Source organism: Symsagittifera roscoffensis, chromosome 3, assembly GCF_963678635.1.
Source record: "Symsagittifera roscoffensis chromosome 3, txSymRosc1.1, whole genome shotgun sequence".
Taxonomy (NCBI): domain Eukaryota; kingdom Metazoa; phylum Xenacoelomorpha; order Acoela; family Convolutidae; genus Symsagittifera; species Symsagittifera roscoffensis.
This window is the reverse complement of record NC_087064.1, coordinates 4558825-4581639: the sequence shown is the minus strand read 5'-3', so window position 1 is coordinate 4581639 and position 22815 is coordinate 4558825.

Genomic DNA, 22815 nt, shown 5'->3' with positions numbered 1-22815 from the left:
TAGAATTTTTTCCCCACATCAAATAGATACACAAAATCAACAACCAATACAAATGCAAAACCCAATTAATACACAATCTTTTCAACCAATTCAGCCACAAAACCCAATGATTACACACTCGTATCAACCAACACAAATGCAAAATGAAATACCACTTCCATATTACCTTCAACAACACGAAATAACAAAAAATCAACTTTCGAATTTTTCACAAATGCCAAATGCACCAGAATCATTACAAATGACAATGAATCCATACCTTATGGGTGGATCATCAATCACGTCAAACAAACCATTAATGGTATTCACAGGAACAGACCCTGAATATTCTGTAGAAGATTATTTAAATGCAGTAACAGCAAATTTAATTTTAAATATAGGACCTGAACCAATTAATACGCCACTACATCAAAATTGGATACATCGACGCACAGCGTTAATACAGACAACCTTAGACGGCGCAGCCCAAAAATGGTTTTCAGCATTGCCTATAGAAATAAAATCAAATTGGAAAAGATTTACACAAGAATTTTCAAAAATGTTTGACTCCGAGAGAAACAAACAACAACAAAGAGTTTTATGTAATGAAATTCGCAGATTACCAAATGAAACCATCAAACAATTAGCAGTACGTATCGAAACACTAGTTCGAAAAGCATATTCATTAAATACACACGACTATAAAAACACAAAAATGACAGAAATCCTAATGATGACCTTAACACCTCAATTAAGGAAAATAGCAAAAAAAAGAGAGCATCCCATCCCTCCTCAATTCGAGAGCCCGATTTAGATTTTCGAAAACTAGTAGACAAACTAGAGCAAGCGGAAATCACAATGAAACTTGAAGAAACAGAAAATCTGAAATTACAATATGTTAACCGAATTGAAACAAATACCACAAATATCAATAATATATAGGAATCAGATACAGACCTCGTTGAAAAAATCACTGAAATACTCAATATTTACGAAAAACACCCAAACTTTAAGGGCAAACCATCTTTCAAAAAATGGTGTAATTATTGCCTACGATACGGACATAGTATTTCTGAATGTAGACAAAAACAAGAGGACAATCAAAACAAACCTCAAAAATATAAAGAACCAAATAAATCATTCTATCAGTACATGAAAAAAGATCAAAATCTACCGAAAAAAAGTGTATACAGCAACAACAGTTCAGGAAAACCACTTCCGAACAATACCAATTACATGACAACTCAATCACCATATAACTCAAGTTATAGAGGAAGATCACCAGAACGAAGAAATACACAAAATTCGTCACAAAATCATTACAATAGACCAAATAGTCGAAATAACGACTCCAAATCAAATTCAAATACAACACAATTTGTTTCTAGATCTAATTCCCAATCAAGGAATAAATACTATCCAAACAATCAGTCACGAAACTCATCATATAATAGAAATAGAAACTACTCCAATAATCGAAATAGAAGTTATTCAAACAACCGAAACCAGAATTACCCGAACAATCGATCAAGGAATAACTCATATAACAGATCAAACTATAACAGACCAAACAATAATTATCAAAACAGATCACGAAATAATTCACAAAATCGACATTCAAGTTATAATAACCGTTATAGAAATTATTCCCAATCACCACACAGGAATAATAACCATTATAATAATTCTAATAATCGCCACAGAAGTAGTACACAGAAGTAGTACTAAAGAAATATTAATCAAGTACAATCAAATCCAGAAACAACATCAGACCCCCCAGGTATTGATGACACAGGAAATAACGAACTACAACTAAATCAAATAAACTGTGAATAATCAGATTCAGAAAGTGATACAGAAAACACTATCTCCATAAATATGATAGCAGTCAAAAATGACGACCAACCTATTATATATGAACAACCTTTTTCATCACATATATATGAAAATCAATTAGAACTCCTTCACAATTATTATAATGAACCCATCCATTCTACACAAACGGCACAAGAAACTAACGAAATCAACACTACAAATCAATCCAATGAAAATAATAAAACAAAATGCTTGAATAAAAATCACATCTATCGAAATATACAAAAAGAACAACCCAACAAAAAAATTTGGACAATACCATTTCTTTTAGAAAGTCCAAGAAACAAAGAGTTTCAACCACCAGATCTTGAAATTGATTTTTTAATTGATTCAGGAGCAGAATCAAACATAATAAACATTCCCACATGGAATGAGATAAAAACATTACACCCAAAACTAACGCCCCTTGAAACCTCCAGTAAACTAGCAACAGCGCAAGGATCAACATTGGTAAACTATGGAAAAATTCAATTATTTCTTCTCCCCACAAGAACAATAGAGCAAAATAAAATTTTAAATAAACCATTTAAACAAATATTCCATATCACTGATATTAAACACAATATTATTGGAATACCATTTATCTCTAAATATATACCAACAATCAACATTTTGAATAGTAAAATACTAATCAAAGAAAAATACACAAAAACAAAAGACACATCCCTAACATTTTTTCAAAGATTAAATAAACAACCACCATTCTTTTCAAAATTTTATCCAATATATAATCAACAAAGAAAACACCTGAAACCACTAGCAGGAAACATAGATAATTTTTCAATAAAACAAGTTCAACAAATGATAAAAAACAAAATAAACAACAACTCTATATGTCAGATTTTGAATTCAAACCTATCCATAAGTTTTTCAAAATCACAATTTCATCCATAAAATATTTGAAAAACTCGAATTCAGATATTATTTCTCTACATGTATACAACAATACACCCTATCAAGTAACATTACCTTTAGGACTTTTAGGCTATTGCGAAACCAACGCTACGATATCACCAATACACGAAAAAGCATACCGCGTAAATAATATACTCCAATTATTAGATATTTGTCAATCCACAATTCTTAATGAAGAATTATCCATAAATAATATAATAAGTAATGAAAAAAAAAATACAGATTATTTCACAAAAACCCCATATTTCAAACCTACATTCAACATAAATAACAATACAGAGAATCAACGGAAATTTTTAACAATGTTTAACTTCCAACATTCACAAATAACACAAGACGAATTTGATAAATTAGCCAAATAGCTAATAAAATATTCATCAGTCTATGCAACATCTAAATTTGATGTTAACAAAATCAGCTCATCACTACATCTCCCATTAAAACCTGACGCAGTTTTCAAAAAACAAAGAGCAAGTAAAGTACCAATTCACTTACACGATAAAGTAAACAGATAACTCGATATTTTAGAACAATACAAAATTATATCACCGGTAAACAAAGAAGAACAACCAAAAGGTAACACATTTATCAACCCTGTTATCATCCTAGCAAAAGGAGAATCATTAAAATTAGTTCTAGACGCTAGATATTTTAATTCACTAATAGACGAATCAAAATGCAATTGGCCTATTGAACCAATACAAGTTATTTTAACAAAAATAAATGGAAAATATTTTACAACCGCAGATATGAATAGTGCATACAATCAAATGCCACTAAATGAACAGTCGCGACGCTTAACACAATTTGTCATTGGAAATCAGCAATATGAATTCAACCGCCTATTCTATGGAATATCCATAGGACCAGCAGCATTTTCAGCTTTTATGAGCAAAATTTTTAGACCACTAATACTCAAGAAAAACGCAATCACCTATTTAGACGATGTTTTTATGCAATCACAGACAAAAGAAGAAATGTTCAATGTTTTAGAACACTATCACAAAATACTTCAGAACGAAAATCTGAAGGCCGCCCCCGATAAATCACACTTCTTTTTAACACGAGTTAAATTCTTAGGACACAATATAGAAAGAGAAACAATCACTCCATTAAAATCACGCATTGATGCTATTCAGAAGCTCCAGTCACCAACAAACAAAAAGAAGATCCAAGAATTCCTTGGAATGTTAAATTTTTTAAGCAAATATGTCTATAAGATGCAATTATACCTAAGACCATTCTATAATATACTTAGAAACAAAATAATTTTGAATGGAACACAGAACATCAAGCACGATTTGAAGAAATTAAAAAACTCCTAACTGAACAAATTTCGAATACAATTCCAGATCCCAATCAACCATTCTATGCAATGTGCGATGCTTCGAATTTTGGCATCGGCGCAGCATTATTACAATCACACAATGGTACAAACAAAATGAACCCTATATCAGCAAATTCTCGACTATTCACTCAAGCAGAGCTACGACTCTCAACTCTAATGAGAGAATGTACAGCTATAATATATACACTAACAGAATATGAATTTCTGATACTTGGATCAAAACATCCAACAGTTCTATTTACAGATCACAAACCAATCATTTTTCTCTTTACACAAAAATCCAATCCAAATCACCGAGTTTATAGATTTCAATTAATTCTAATGAAATTCCCAAACTTGCATATAGTTTGGACAGCAGGAAAGAATCTTGCATTACCAGACACCTTAAGTCGAAATACACCACCTGAATTACTTACACGTAAAACTACAGTTGAAATACCCAAAAATATAAAATTCTACCTTGCAGAAAACGAAACATCACCCCGACTAGAATGCAAATATGCAGTAAAAACTGACGTTGAACAATCACAGATAAACAATCTACAACACTTCCCACTTTATTTAGATTGCCAAAATAACCACTACGAAGTTGATCTACTAGGAACATCAACTTTTAAACCAATTCCATATTCACAATGGATAAAAAATAACACCCAACAAAAAAGAGCAAAACAACACCCACATAAAAAAGACCTTTTTCCATTAATTGAAAAAGAAAATCTAACTGATAAAATAAATTTATCAGGACCACAAACAAACGATTCAAAATACACACTAAATCAAGTTTTTGACCTCCATGACCCACTTGATACAATTCCTTTATCTAAATTAGAAATAGAAAACATTTTTCTCCCCCCAACAGATAAAATTACAATTAAAACTTTGAAACAATATCAAAATCTTGACCCAGTAATTAGACAACTAAAATCATGGCACAAATATAAAACTAAACCCGTCAAGGCAGATACAACTATTTTAGGAAATAAAACACTCCTCCGATATTTTCGAAAATTCAATAATACAACAATTAACGAAAACACAGACCTTCTAGAATACCAATTAAATGAATCTACAGTTCCCTGTCTCCCTCTAAGTATGATTCTTATAGCTTTTAATATTTCACATACACAAAACATTAAAGGACACTCTGGATCAGAGAAAACATATTCAAATTTCATACAAAACTTTTATTTTCCAAATGCACCAATTTGGATAAAATTACTATGCAATAATTTTATAGTATGTCAGCTAAATAAACCTTATCCAAATCAAAAACAATTAGCACAAAAACAAGATTTTAAGGGACAAAGTTTATACTTTAACCACCGTATTTCATTTGATGCAAAAGGACCAATTTCACCCTCATCCGAAGGAAACTCCTACATTATGGTAATTGTTGACGCATTTACACATTATGTAGCACTTAACCCAGTACCACATTGTAACGCTTATTACGCTTACACAACACTTTATGAACACTGGATAGCCAAATTCGGACTACCAGAAATTTTAGTTACAGACAACGGTACGGAATTCATAAATAATGAAATCATCACACTATGTCATTTATATAACATCAAACACAAACCACGTACATCTCACGCACCTTGGACAATTGGCTTAGTCGAAGGTATGAACCGTTCACTACAAGAATATCTTAGATGTATCATCAATGGAAATGATACAAGATACACCGAATGGTCAGCAGATGTAAAACTATTTCCCTTAGCATATAATTCACAAATCACGACAACTCTAGGAATGTCACCATATGAAATGGTTTTTAATCAAAAGCCACGCAAACCAATTATGTTTACAGCAAACTCTCATAAAAATGCACAAAGTTATTGTCAACCGAATAAAGACTCAATTTGTTATAACTTACCTTTACATACACACGATGAAGATCATTTTCATCACCCACAAATTCTTAAATTAGCCTCCGGTACACACACCGAATGGATTTTAAACAGAGATAAAAAACACAATGAAATTTACCAAAAAGTAACAAAAAAGTTGTTACAAAGACAAAACATTAATGAACAAATAAATTCACGCTTTACACCAGCCTCCGATTTAAAAATTGGAACATTTGTTTTAATGCCCAATTTTAACACTCAAAAAGGAATCTCTAAAACATTACAACCCCTTCGTAAAGGACCATACCAAATAATTGCCAAACCCACTGATGTCACATATAAAATCACTGACTCAGACAAAAAAGAAATTGATCAACATCGAAACAACCTATTACCTTATTACCCAAAAGAATACGCACTACGCGAACTAACTCAATTATTTTCGTTCACAGGTTTAAAAATTGTTCAAAATAAACCACATACGGAGAATAAAACAAAGGAACAACATGACATTCATCTCGAGAACCAAAATAAAAAATCAACTATAACGAAAAACAATACAAAAAAGCTAGATCAAAATATACCTCAAAAAGAAAGAAAAAATGGAAAATTGACAGAAAAAATAATACCCCAAGAACAAATCGACAAATCAGAACATAGAGAGTCATCACGACTTAGAAATCAACCACGTAAAAACTATAAAACATTCATTCCACAATCTAAAATATTAAAGAAAGTCGAATTTCAAAAACAGCTTTAATTTTATTTTAACAATTTTTGCACCTCTGAAATATTTTGAACTTTCATTTTTCAAAATAACATGCTGACAAACAAGCAACGATTCTAGTTCAAAATTAGCCAATAGGATTCATCCAATCCGTCACCTTCTCTAACTCTAAGACAAACCAACTAGACGAACGATATTAAACTCCAGGCATATCTATAACTATAACTTTGCGACCTCCAGGTCAAAATTAAGCAAACCACTCCAACTTGACAACTAAAATAAATATCACCATAATACCATAACCCTCCCTTATCTAATAACCCAAAGATCAACAATATTTCCCCAACTCCGATCTCAAATACCCCCCAAACAAATATGTCAAATTAGCCTAAAGTAAAAGAACGACCATTTTAATTAGCCTAAAGTATAAAAATCTCAAAAATAGCCCAGATGACTTGACAAATAAAAATAAAGACAAAGAAGACCTCCCGATCACCATAAAATTCGCCCCCAACAATTTTTCACAAAACTCAACCCACTTGTCAAAAAACCAATAAATAATTCGACCACACTTGAAAATTGCCTCAAACAAAAAAAAATATTCGATCGATAGGCCATTTCTTAAATGCTATTCTCTCGACCAGTCAACATAATTCTTAACATTCTCATAAACTTTTTAACGATATTTAAACTTTTAATCATATTTCTTTTTGATACCTTTGAATCTTTTGTAATAATCTTAATCATTTTTTGCAATATTTTTTTAATTTTCTATTCCATATTTGGACTATACCTCCAACTTTCGAAAGCTATTGACTATATCCACAGGTACGATTCACAAAACTTATCTAAATGATACGAACCATTTTTAGTAGAACAGATATTTTTTTACTATTTGTAATTTTTATAACATTTCTATCATCCCTCATCTTGACAATATGCAAATGTATAAAGAAAGCAATCATCACATTCGCCCTAGCAACAATCCTCCTAATTCTTTTTCTAAAAGAATACTATAATAAACATAAATTTTTCCACTAAAAGAATAAATAAAAAACCATCAAAAATTGCTAACCAACAACCACTCAGTCAGTCTTCACCGACATCATCCCAAGATAACCCAACACCATCTTCAACTACCCAAAACCCCCAAACATCCACACGAATTTCCTTTCAAGATAACCCATATACCTTTGAAGAACGACACGCTCGCTTATCTGAACCACTAGAACCAGTTCAACGACAAGCACCTTTAAGCGAACCAACATATAACTTATACCCAACACTACCACAAGAATTAAGTAGAATACGAAATCCTAGTCAAAACCAAAATACAGTCGAAATAAATAGACAAATGATACATCCTCGACGAAACAGAAATTTTCAAACTCCCCGAGCTCATTTTGATATACCTCAATCCCCATCACAAAGTACTCCAGAAAACCCCATTGGTATATTACCAGAAACCCCTACGCTTCTTTCACAACGTAGCACCTCAAGCCTACCCTCAGATTACTTAGGTTCAACACCAACATCTGAACAAATTCGTGAAAACCCCTTTAACCCCACAAACCAAACATCACGACTACCATATTGGACAACACATTCATTCACACAAGGTGAACCAAGTTTAATCAATGATCCAATAGATATTTCTACGGATACAACAACATCCTCATCACTACCAGAAACATTATCACTACCATCAACACCATCAATAAGCCAGATTTCACCACCGTCTTTTAACTTAAATTTCCCAAATAACCTCGACGCTAGATATCGAGAACAATCATCAACAAATATTCCTTTAAGACTAGACTGGAATACATTCACTGCACCTCCACCATTATTTGGACAACACCCAGAAAGTAACCGACTCCACAACTGGGCACTAAATAGACTACAATATAGACAAGACATTTACGAAGACATTCGTGATCATAACATCCAAATACTCCAACAAAATAGTCTACAATTAAAATTTGAAATCACGGTTAAATTAAACAACATTACTCAACATCCCTATCCATTAAACCCACCAAATATAACAGCTCAATCCCTACCACCACCATTTATAACAACTGAAGTGATATACAAATACGACAGATATACCAAAAAGACAATTGGTTACATCACATTTTATAACCCATACTCAGGATTGTCATACACATGTATATTCTAAAAATTTCAATTTTTCTCCAACTCCTTTTTCTAATAACCTCCAATGAAAACATAAACCCTTCCCCCCGCACAGGACCCCAAGATTTATTAGTAACACATTACGATTGTGAAGAAAACGAACAAAAAACACTACACAAATATGCAATAAATCAAGTATCACAATGCAAAACAGAACCACAAGCTATAGAAACAACAAATGTAATAGCGACACTTTATTCAAAAGCCCGAGCAACACCAGTTATAGGATATAAATTCACAGCAACATTTTCTGAAAATAAAGTACATTGTTCACAAGTCTCAAATGGAAATAAAAACCGACTTGACCACGAATCATTCTACCAGAGTAATATCGAACGACTTTTACATCTCAATCCCGAAGATTGTAAAAACGAGTTACTAAGACTAAACATCACAAGAAATAAAAACACAGATAGAAAATTAGTATATTTCCAAGTTTTTGCAGATTCTGTACATCAAGCAGAACTTGAAAGATATCAAGGACATATAAAATTAGATGAAAAATACCCATACAACGGCGCACACGGAAGATTAACTTATGACATACACGATAAACACTGGATACCACACATTGGTATAAATGACCCATCAAACTGCAAAGCAGACACGAAAAATAAAGGATATCAAGAAATAATGTTTTTCGATTGGAAAATACAACTCGAAAAAATACAACTCACACGCGATTTATCTGACAACACCATGATCTATCAAGGAATTAGATTACCTTGTAAAAACGATCAAGGCTATTGCGACCCTACAACACGAACACAAGCAAGCAACAATTTTTGGTTCCCCGAAGACACATGTACAACATTTCAAGTAGCAAAAATACACGCTCGTATGATAAAATTTCACGAAAAATATTTTATACAATCAATTCCATATGAACAAGTCCATCCATCACGAAAACAAAGTTCTAATTTTAGAAATATACACAATATAGAAAATAAATTGACACGTTTTCAAATATATCAAGAAACAGAACTTGCATGTAAATACAGAAATCCACTTCACAGAACACAATATTCCGAGATATTAGTTGAATACGAAAAAGGATTCGACATGACCACTGGAAAAGTAAAAATCGACCCATACGCCACAAGTCATCCTATAAACGAAGGAACATCATATATACCAGTTAATTTTCAAAAAAGTAAAGGTCAACCTGGTGGACATCTAAAACCCCATGACACTAGAAGCACACGTTTACAAGAACTATCACTAATGAATAGTACATATTTCGGTAATATCCACTATGATATTCACCTAGATATGAAATTAGACTACACAATTAGCCGAATTTTTCAAGAAATGTCACTCTCTGAATTAGAAACACTTCACCAACTATGCGAATTAGAAAGGACACAAATCCTACAATCACTTGCACTAGCAGTATTAAAAATACCCTACGCAGGATATTTACTATCAGGAAATAGATCAAATTTTCTAGACTACAAAGGAAACATCTTATGGTTTTATACTTGTACCAAAAAAGTATCACCACTATATGTTTTTGAAGATAAACGATGCTATAAAAGAATCCCTATCTTTTATAAGAATAAAGTACATTTCGTTGACACACTTTCAAGACGAACCTATTTCTGGGATACCGCAGTCCCATGTGGATCAGAAAATAGCCACAATGTAGTTCAACTGAACCCTGATGAAGATAAATATTACCTTCTTACCCCATATCCCACATTAATGCAATCACTCAAAAAATTTTCACCTGAAAGCATAAGAGCCATTGCTCGAAACCCAAATATTGACCTACAATCAATCGGAATATATTCAAAATCCGATATCCAACATCACATTAGAACACAACAATTCCAAGAATTATTAACACAAATGGACACTATACAAAGACAATAAATTGACCAAAACTTACGCAAACTTGCCGAAACCGCAGGATTTGCAGATATTTATACACAAGATTATAGCGGATATTTTAAAGACATTAAAGACTATATATCTAAACGGTGAAAAATACAGACCACAAGATATTTCACCTATAAATTTTTTTAGCTTTGTTACACTAAAAAATGAAATTCTCGATTTTCTAGGATGGCCCTACTACATCTTAGAAAAATTGACTATTTTATACGCAATGTTTAACTTTATATGATTTCTTTTTTCACTCTTAAAAGGAATCTACAATACATGCGCTATACACACACAAGTAAATAGACAAGCAAGTGTAGCGCGCATACTATGTGCAGGATTTTTTGGAATTTTTTCATCATCAATAAACAAAATTCTTTTAGACGCACAAATAAAAGAATACAACACAAAAATAGCAACAAGACAGAACACATACGACGAAGAACATAACAATGTAGACATAACGCCTACAGCACCACAGTTACCACCCCTACCACATAACCATCCATTATCACTAGTCCCACGAAATTTTCGAAATTTAGCAATAACACATAATCCAAATTTTAGACCAACCATATCACAAAGTCCCATTCAACATATAATGACACACCATTCACTAGATGAAAATACATATGAACAAATTATAGAACAACCCCATACCACCGCTTTTCAGTCTCAAAATAATAATTTTTTTAGCCCACGATGAGCCGACAACTTGGATCCCTACACCGCTCAAATTCCCACCCAACCAACCTCAACACTCCAATTACAATAATTCCACTTTTTGCTTTCCCGCCACCCGATTTTCCAACCAATAATGTAACATCAGGCATGAATTCAGACACTAATTCACATATCTCAGTTTTATACTCCATTTCACAACTTAATAACCCAAATATTGAAACCCCTGATGAATTTGCAGACTCTGAATCATCTCCATCCAATAATTTTCAAACCAACTCCTCAGTTTTTTCAAAACCCCCTTTTCAACCAATCCCGCCAAATAACCCACTTCCATCCATTTCTACACCCTCTTATGCTTCACAAGTCACCCCAAACTACTCTTCATTTCATTCAGACCGATCATCCAATTCTCCAGATACTCCCCAAATCTCCCAGGAACTAGATAATTTTATCACCCTACAACAAAAACCCTTCCACCTTGAAAACCCCACTATAAATCAGATTTCATCCACAATAGAATCATCAAACCCACCTACCCCTACACCCTCTTCAGCTTATACCGCATCATTGGCACCATCATCCACATCCACCGAATCATCAAATAGCACTAATAGAGCTTATCGCACTTTCAAAAGAAAATTCCCGAACCATCCATTTCCAACAAAACCAGGAACAGCCCGTGAATATATTAATCACCCAAATCACACTAACACGAAAGATTTTTTAGCAATCACCCTACCTTCATTTCCACAATATACTTTGAACACTCCTAACAACACTAACGACACACGTAGTTTTGTAGATGAACAAGTTTTAATGCCTACACTTCATTGGACATCATATTATCATTTTACTAACCCCCTTTGCCTACCTTTATCTAATACTCACATCGATATAGAAAGAAATCAAGATATGCTATATCGACTCACCACATCACTAACACATAGACAATTTACTTATATAGGATATAAAAAGTCACTAAAAACACACACTGCACCCCGAGCTAACGAATACACGCTAGAATATTACGATCACAACATCATCCGAGCTAACCAAGACCAACTTTTAGATGATGACCGTTTCGCTAACCCACAAATCACAGAAAAATTCTTCATCAAAACACCATATGTATTTACACTCAATATATTTGATCGCAAATTCGATCACATCATTTCTGAAGCACTAACCGACACACAAGCTTACGAAAGTTTTAAAGAAAAATTTCAATTATTTTCACTAACCTTTCATTTCCTTGCACCACATGAACGAGATTTGCACTGCTCACACGATATTATGTTACGCACTAAACAAACCCACACATATACATATTATCGCTTCATACAAAATCACTTTGATCTACACACTCCATCAAGACAACCACACCACCGTTTTCAATTTATTAACTCTAAATACACTTCACCATTTTTTCTTAACTTCACATATTGCATCAAAAATACTAACCTTCACGGCATTCTTCGCAATTATGATCCCATAACCCAAATGTATATTTTTTGTCCCATCACGAAGACCTTCAACGCAGAAGAATCCAGACCCTTCCTCATCCCACATGAATTTATTCAACCTATAGAAATCCCAATATTAGAATTCATCCGCGACACTAAATACAATCACAAATTATATAATCTCATCCAAAACACACCTTATGATTTTGCAGTTGGCACTGAAGAACTAAAAACCATTAAAGCACTTCAATTGCTTTGGCCACTGCTTCAAACTAAAAACATCATTCGCATACTAGCAAAATTACTAACTAACTCCGACATAATACACGACATCTTCCCCCACGATTTTTTCCCCGACGACTATCAGGTAAGTATAATTTATACATATTCTTAACTAATAAATTCAAATTAAAAAACTAACCATTCTTTATCCATGTCTCATTTTGATTTTTAGTCTTCATCTCACGATCATCTGCAAAATACACAAAAGGAAAATAAACAATAGAAAACTTCTTCAAATTTTTCAAAACTCTAATAATCTTTTGCACCAGCTAAATTAAATAAAGTTCATACCAATGTAGTAAATTAATTTATAAATTAATTCCCTAAAAGCAGTAATTCTAATAATGATGAAAATTTGTAACTTAATTTTTCCCCAAAACTAGCAGTAAAATTGAAATTCTATGTAGTAAATTGATAAGACGAAAATGCAGTACTAACCTTTTGATATTTTCATTCACTCGCACAAGAATTCTATCCAAACTCGCACAGCTCGCCCACGAAGAATTGTTTAAATAATGAATTTTAGTTTCAAGCTTTCACACTCAACAACTCTAACACACGATAACAAGTTTCAAACTTTCCTTTAACCCGGTTGGAAAGGAATTATATACTAAACAAAACTAACCAATGCAGCTTACTAAACACCACAACACATAGAATAACAGCATGACTAAGAAAAGGAAACCAACGGTACCCAAACCGGATTAACCCAGTTTAAAACTGGATAATTTATTCTTTTGAAGACTATTATAAAGTCTAAGAAAGAAATAATAAAACACAAAAAAGTCGAAAGACAAACCCATACCAAAAACAATTTGATTTTTGAAAAAAGGACACAACCAACGAAACATAAGAAAAACCACAATAAACCCAACATAAAAAGTTATCACATAACAGGACCTCTCACAGAAACCGCACGAAATCATACTCCCACTCCTGGCCTAACCCACCAGAGAGGACGTCCTGAGCATGCTCTATAGCCGGCCTAACCCACCGCGCTACATCCACGCTTTGTGACCACACTTCTATTTTTAATAAGAGGTACTCAAGGGTGAGTAACTCTTCAAAATAACCGAACTAAAACAAAAAGCTTTTGTGAAAACAACTAACCAAAATCATAATTAAAACACCAAACTAATAAAAATTTTATAAAATGTAAATTATACCTTGCAGTATATAGATCAGCATACAACACCAAAGACGAACATCCAAAGACAAAATGACCCCACTACACTCGAAAAAGAATGGCCAACCACAATCAATATGCCGCCCACAATCACAACTCAAAGGATTTAGAGTACGACTTGACTTCGCAGAAAAGGACTTCATTGAACTAGAACAATGACCACCTCGATGTTCAAGTATACGTACAGATCCGAGTAACCAGGCATCCCCTCCACGCACAATCTCCACGCCATTCCCAGACAAGGTCAACCCAAAAGAAGTTCTCTACATGGAACAGAAAAACCTGTCATAGCCAACCATTCTGAAATCAGATTTGAGTTTGTTGCGAAAACCCAGTCGTTGTCATGAGAAGACACAACGATTGAACCTGGAACTTCTCTAACAAGAGAACCCAGAAGAAATATGATGTTCGCCAAATACCAACGTCCATCATCCATCCTTTGAATTGCAGAAAGACTATTCTAAAAAACTCTGTAAAACCCGGATGGGTGGAACCTGATCTAAACTACATTTTATGATTGGATAAATTAGATATTTTACCACTGTAAAGTATTTAATATTAACCAATCATGATCCATCTAACTAACAACCCACTTATTTGTAAGTGCTGAAATTACTTGTAATTTTAGCACCAGAGAGATTTGAATTTAACTTAGAACTTAGTTGCCTCTCCAAAAGGAACTTCAGCAGCCGCAATAAACCAGTATTCCCTAGATCTATTGAGCCTAGCAGAGACTAGTTAAACAACCTGAGACTAGATAGTATAAGAGTAAGATTAGGATCGGTATTAGACTAAGAAGTTGCACGAATCTATCCGGCCGAAAATAAGATAGCGTGACGAGCAGACGGTGTACCCTATCCGAAATTACTCTATGAGTTAACCAAATAGGCCTTAACTCATTTGGGTGGGTAGGAGGTCAAAAACCTGAAAAAAAATGTCTACACCCCAAGTTCCCCCCTCCCTAAATTCGCTTCTGCATATAAACTGGATAAAGATCTGTTCTAGAAGACTAAACAATGGTTGACTCTTTCCTATTATAGATCCCGAAGCTGAATTAAGTTTTAAAAAATTGTAAATATCTTTTGAATGGTAAAATCATTCAAAATTATCCTCCCCATCCTCCCATTGCATAGGGAGACAACAACTGTGCGAGGATGTTAATTTGGCGCGGGGGAGGGATATTTATGTAATGGGAAAGAGTCCACAAGGCCAAACATGTATCTTCCCCCTTCGCAAGAGTGAATCGAGCCGACTCGTATCAATCACCCGGCCGACTCCGACGAAAGACGAGTGGAAGAAACTGCTGGAGTCGGGTCTGTTCACAATTATCCGACTGGTAGCTTACTCCTCCGTGTTCGCATTTGACAGACTCATTAGTAAAGTGATGTACATGACCAGCAGGGCTTTGTACGTAGATGCAAGGCTGGATGCCTGGGAAAAAGTGAGTTTTTTTGCCATTTTTTATCTCAATTTTGTCGATGAAAGTCAGAAGTCCTTTTAAGTTTGGCAGTCAGGGGCGGATTGAGGATTTTCTCGAGGGGTGGGAATTTAAAAAATCCTTTTTTTTAGGTCGATCCATTTGAATTTCCGAGCTCTCGCAAAGTGCGAAAAAAAACTCTGGTTTGTTTGGCCAAAAAAATGGGCCAAAAAAAGCGTTTTCAGGCACTTTTTGGAAATTTTTGACCAAAAAATTGCTATTTTTTTGCGCGCACTCCCCCCTCAAAATTGGTATATATTGGCGCCAAAGGCGCCTTTAGAAAAATGTTGGAGTCCGTCAGCTATGAATGGATATTTTAAAATAGTTCAAAGAGGGACCTTTTGGGTCGGCAGGGGTGTCAAATCTCTGAGGAGAAGGGTGAACCGCTCGCTAACCTCTCATTTAAAGAACTGTATTAAACATCATTTAGAAAAATTAAAAGCAGGGTTTTGCGATGATTCTGCTTTGGAAAGTTTAGACAATATACAACATAGCGATTCTTTAACCAAAGCTCAGCTCTTTTACCCTTTCCTTCCCCTACCGCTGATAATAATCGAATCAAACTTGCCTTATTTTCCCCATTGTTTCGAAAGTCGGCTTTCATTGTAATAACCTAACTCGAAACACTTATAGGCTTCATCATTCAGACTCATCTACAAATTTGTACAATTAAGGTTCACATTCAAAAACTATTTTTGTCGCTGTTTGCGGGGCGAATCGAAGTAGCCCAACGCTCACTGCATGCAGCTCGGAAATCAAAATTTCATTTTGTTCCGACTTTCGATACGAAAGTAACGCTATATTTGTGCTCGGGTTCGAATTTTTAACTAGCCATTTTTGAAGGAATGTTTTTTATCATTCAAAATGTATTGTTGCCTTGAGCTCAAATTTGAAAAGATATTTACCTGTGATCGTTTTTCGTAAAATTACGGGGGTTGAAAGGTTGCCATTTTGCCCAATTTGTGACAATTAACGCACGATCTATTTTGCGCTATTAACGCGTAAGCTGAGATTTAATCCGTCTTAGAAATCGTTCCAAAATGATTAATTTGCCATAACTGATTTGTTACAGGGAGCAAAATCTATCCTTTTGTACTTTATATGGCGGGCGTGTGAGGGGATGGTTTCCATCAAAAATTTCAAATTAAAAATTTTTTTTTTTTATTTTGTTTAATTTTTATAGGTTATTACTGCTCCATAAACCTTAAAAGGCAGTCGCAAAGGGAAAAAGGGTCGTTACTAAGGCTGAGTGGTGTGTCTTTTAGATCGGCGGCTGAAGAAAGCCTAATTGAGAGTAGAAGCGATGAGTGCACCCCAGGACCGAGTAGAAATGTTCATAATACCCCGGCCCCAAGCGAATCCAACAAGTTCAAGCGCAAAGCCGAGAAGAATCGAATCGCAATGGAAAACGCAAGAAGATCGACGAAACAACGGATAGTGGAATACAGTGAGGACGAGAGCGAGGACGACGAAGATAGCAAGTGGGAAATCGAGCGAAGCGAACCAATTAAAGGTGCGGCGAACGAGGGCAATGATGTACCGTCGGTTAGGGAGAAATCACCGAGATCCGTCGGTGGAAAACGAAATAAAAACCAGTGTGAAACAGCGACGATGAAATCAACACGACAGAGATGCGGAGTTGACAAAATGGGGGGGGGGTTATGATCCACCGAATAGAACATAAATGAGGAAACTGACAAGAAAAGAGAGAAAACAGGAGAAAAATAAACCTTAAGAGAGGTTTGGCGGGTGAGAAAACTCAACGTAAACTAAAACTTAATTAGTACATTTATACAATACCAAATAGTAACAAAGAGTTGGTAAATTTTGATCTACGCTCCAAAATTTATTTGTGGTTGCCCGAATGAGATAGGGACCAGTTTTGAGTTTATGTAAGTGCTATCAATAGTTCTAGATAGACACCAGTTTGAGTTTATGTAAGTGCTATCAATTCTTTTTTCTGTCTGGGGACCTGCTGTCTTTGACCTTGCGATCTCTAATGTCCGATGGGATCTGAAATAAAAGAGTGCAGTAAGATTTCGATTTGATGCCTAACAGTTTGCCTACAATACAACTTATTAACAACCTAATGACTTTCTAAACTTACGACTTTAACATGGCGCAGCCAGCAGAGAAAAAAGGAGGGGGAAAGAATCCATTAAACATAGTAGCATTTTGGGAAACACAAACGCCGGAACCTCCAGTCTATTGGGAGGAGTGGATAATTAAATTTCACTGGGGGATGATAGCAAAATACGACATTGATCCCGATGATTTCTATTTTGCGAGTACTCTAAATGCGGCGGCTATTACGGCGTTGCCTGAAGAAGTCAACGGAAAAAACCGTCTCGATTCGGAAAAGAAGTTAAATCTAATCTATATCATTGAATCGGAGACGAGGCGCAACGGATATTCAAAGCACGTAAACCGACGGTTAACATTAAAACGGTACGGTACCCAAGGGTCCTGGATGAGATGCAAAATGTTTTCCAACGTGAGAGGAATGTAACTCACGAACGAGGACTCTTATACGGACGAAAACAACGCGAGAACGAAACGTTCGAAAAATTCCATGCGGAGCTAAGCGCCTTAGCAGGTAGATGTGATTTTGCAAATGCGGCCGAAAATGTTCGTGATATCTTCATTATGAATATGCGGGAATCGGATTGCCAACGAGAGTTATCACAATCAACTAAGTTACCTGAGGAAGTTTACCGGATCGCCTTATCATATGAACGTGGTGAGCGCGCATACAAATCATATACAGGAAAACCAGCTTCAACAGCTCCGGCAATCTCAATAAAACAGGAACCGGTAAATAATATAAGAAGGGGACAAGGATTTTTTCAAGGTCGAGGACGTAGTGGGCGTGGAGGATACACCTAAGGACCAAGTAGTAGTGGGGGAAGCGGAAATAACCGTAGGTGTTACAATTGCGACGCACCAAATTTTACCCTGGATCACATCGCGAGCTGTCCTGCAAAGAGAGCAACATGTACCTCGTGCGGAAAAATGAGCATCATCAGAGTACGCAAAACGTAAAAGAATTGAATGAAGATCCAGTGTCGTGGGTGAACCAGCAGGGGTGCGGGAAAAATGGATCCATGACGTCGGGATCGGACGACTACATGGTAATGTCGATAAAAAGGAAGAAGAATGAGACCGAACTGAAGATCCCTGGGGCCCGCGTTCAAGCTGAGGTGTCAGGGAAGAAGATGTGGTTGTGGATAGATAGTGGATCCCCAGTGACTATTTTCAGCATAAACGACCTAAAAACAACGTTAGGTAAAGCAAATATTCAACTACAGCCTTCAAAAGATGAATTTTTGGATTAAAATAACAATCGAATAAACATACTGGGGAAAGTAACAGTGATGATGTCATTAAACGGCTGGGCAGCACCAGCACAAGTGTCAGTAATATCCGGGAACCATCAGTCAAGCCTGGGGCGCAATCTGATGGGCACCCTGGGCCTCGAGTTAGTCCAACGGAAGAAAGTGAGGGGAATCACCGGGGAAGGGATCAGTCAAGAGGAGGAGGTATATGACGAATTGCAAACATACTTCTGTAAGTTGTACCCAAATTTGTTTACTAGGATAGGGAAGATCCGAAATGCGAAAGTAAGAGCTGAATTTTTTTGAAAATTTGAAGCCTATGCAACAAAAAGGGCGCAGGGTGCCAATCAGTCTACAAGATAAGGTGGATGAAGAAATTCATCGGTTGATGAATGAAGGGCATATCGTAAAATTACAAGAGTGCTCAGAAAAGTATTTCGTCTCCCCTATCGTGATTACAGTGAAGAAAGATGGAAGTATAAAATTAGCACTAGAATCAAGAGAATTGAACAAACAGGTACACAAGAATAAGTACCAAATGCCGAATATTGACGAATTAGTAGACGGAGTAAGTCAGATTATCGCGGAGAAAAAATCGGAGATTGTATATTTTATAACGTTGGATTTCACATATGCGTACGGACAAGTCGCCTCAGAACAAAAAACGAGCGAGCAGTGCAATTTCTCACTAGTCGGCGGAAAATCCACGAGGACTTATCGTTTTAAAAACGGATTTTACGGACTTACGTCAATGCCGGCGGAATTCCAGAAGGTAATTGATAATTTAATTAAGGAGTTCCCCCAAGCTAACGCGTTTATTGATGATGTCTTAATTGCTTCAAAAGGAACTAAGATCGAACACATTGCTTTGGTGGAAAAGATATTGAAAAAGCTGGATGTCTCTGATGTCGCGTTAAAATTGCGAAAATGCGAATTTGCGAAAACAGAGTGCAAATGGCTCGGATTTCGAATTGGGGAAAGTGGTATCACGCCCTTAGTAAGAAAAACACAAGCAAAAGAAGACTTGAAAACTCAAAAATCTCGGAAGCAGTTGAAATCTTTAATGGGTTCACTACACAGTTTACACAAATTTTTACCCAAACTCGCAGAATTAAGCGCACCGTTAAGGCCACTACTGAGTCAAAATAACGATTTTGTCTGGACACCCGTTTGCGAAAATGCGTTTCAACAACTAAAATTGCTGGTGGAAAATATCTTCGAATTACGACACTTCGACATCCACCGTGAAACTAGAATTATTTGTGACGCTAGTCACGATGGCTTAGGGGCCGTTTTAGAACAGTATGGCGCATCCGGGTGGCATCCGATTTCGTTTGCATCCCGTTACCTTTATCCGGCTGAGAAAAAATTCTCCACAAACGAATTAGAATTACTCGCGGTAGTATGGGCCACGGAACATTTTCGAAATTATATATACGGTCGGTATTTCACAGTCATATCTGACCATAAAGCGCTACTTACATTGTTGAACTCGTCGCCGAAAGGAAATAAAACATTTTTCAGTCGATTAACTCGATGGTATGATCTTTTGGTGCCATACGAATTTAAAACTGAACATAGACAAGGGTCGAAAATGGGGATGGCTGACTATTTGTCTCGGTTTCCGTCCGCAGAGGCACCCGCGACAAGTCATTACGATGAAAATTATACAGTAGCAAAGATAAGAATGATAAACGCGGCGTTGAGGCCCAAGGATAAAATGAAGCCTAGGGGTCAGCAAGTGAATTACATTGAGCGAAAACCAACGGTAGGGGGCGAACAGTCATGTTTCGACACAACGAAATCAGTTTCATCCAATGAGAATGAAAGAAAAGACGAATATGCAAATATTCACCGTGAGCACGAACGCTCAATAGAGGGCGTGTTTACATGCAACCGGCGGTTAACCAATCAGCGTCGAGATATTTGCCTACCGGCGGAAATATGCAAATACCGAAGAACGAGATTCAGACTTTCTCCTTATTGCTTAAATTACAGTTGCAAACATAAAAAATTGATTAAATACTATCGCAATCCTTTCAGTTCGACTAATTACAACAGCAAGCCTTCTACGTTGAAAATTTACAGTTGCAAACCATCCAACTTACAAAATTACAGTGAAGAGCCATCTACTTTGAAGAACTACAGCAGCAAAGATTACAGTGAAAAGCCATTTACTTTAAAAAAGTTACAGTAGCAAAACCCTAATTCGGAGTAATTTGAGTAACACAAAATATTAAAAAAATGAGTAATTCGCCTGAGAAAAATGATCCTCCTACTTCGGCCATAGTCAACACATCAACTAATTTGGGAAATGTGAATCTAAACGTTGTACTAAACCGCCTAAATTATCCTCCTAGCGTTAGTTCGGATTCCGATATTGAAATGATACCACCCGAAAAACTTGATATTAAACAGACTAATTCTAAAAAACTAATTACAATTATATCGTTTCCACACCAGTTCCCCGGTTTATCATACCCACTTGTACAAAATGAAAAATGGATCTACTCTATAGTGCCATCGGATAGTAAAATAGTGAAGAAAATTGAACACCCGGAAGTTTTGAATTTAAAATTAATTGAAGCAAACATTGAAAAAGACCCAATTATGAAAACCATCAGAGATAACATCAGAGACAAAAACCCACGAGCAAAGGAGATTATAACAAGACTAGGACAATACTACGCCCAGCATTACAACGATTTCGCAGTACGTGAGAATTGCCTGTGGATGGACGGCCGGTTAGCAATACCGAAGGATCTATCATCAGCAATTCTGAATCGCCTACATTACAACCATCATGGGCGGGACAAAATGTTCGCTGCTGCAAAGGACGTGTGGATTCCCCTTATGCATCGGAACATCGCGGCTACAGCAAAATACTGCAAAAAATGCTTAGAAGCAGGAAAAAACCTTAAACCGGACATTCCAAAAAAGGACATGGGGGAAACGTATGTTCCTAAGGAACCAAATGATTTGGTCCAATTAGATTTCTGGGGCCCAGTAAATTATGTACGGGGTCGGAAAAAGTATGTACTTGTAGCAGTAGATACCTTCTCGCATTGGCCGTCGGCATATATATGTTCAAGTAACAAATCTAAAAATGTATTTAAGTTCCTAAGGAAGTACATAAATACTCATGAACACCCAAGGAAATTGCATATGGATCAGGCATCGGGGTTTTTCTCGAATGACATCCAAAGTTTCTGTAACTATGAAGGCATTGAACTAATCAAATCTCCAGTTAAGGATCATCGCGCAACGGGAATGGTCGAAAGAACGATTGGGTCGATAAAAAATTACGTACTCACTTATCTCCAGGAAAATCAACAAATCAAAAAATGTATTGAAGTTCCTAAGGAAGTACATAAATACTCATGGACACCCAAGGAAATTGCACATGGATCAAGCTACGGGGTTGACTCAAGCAACAAATCAAAAAATGTATTGAAGTTCCTAAGGAAGTACATAAATACTCATGGACACCCAAGGAAATTGCACATGGATCAAGCTACGGGGTTTTTCTTTAATGAAATTCAAAATTTCTGTAACTACGAAGGTATCGAACTTATTAAATCTCCGGTTAAGGATCATCGCGC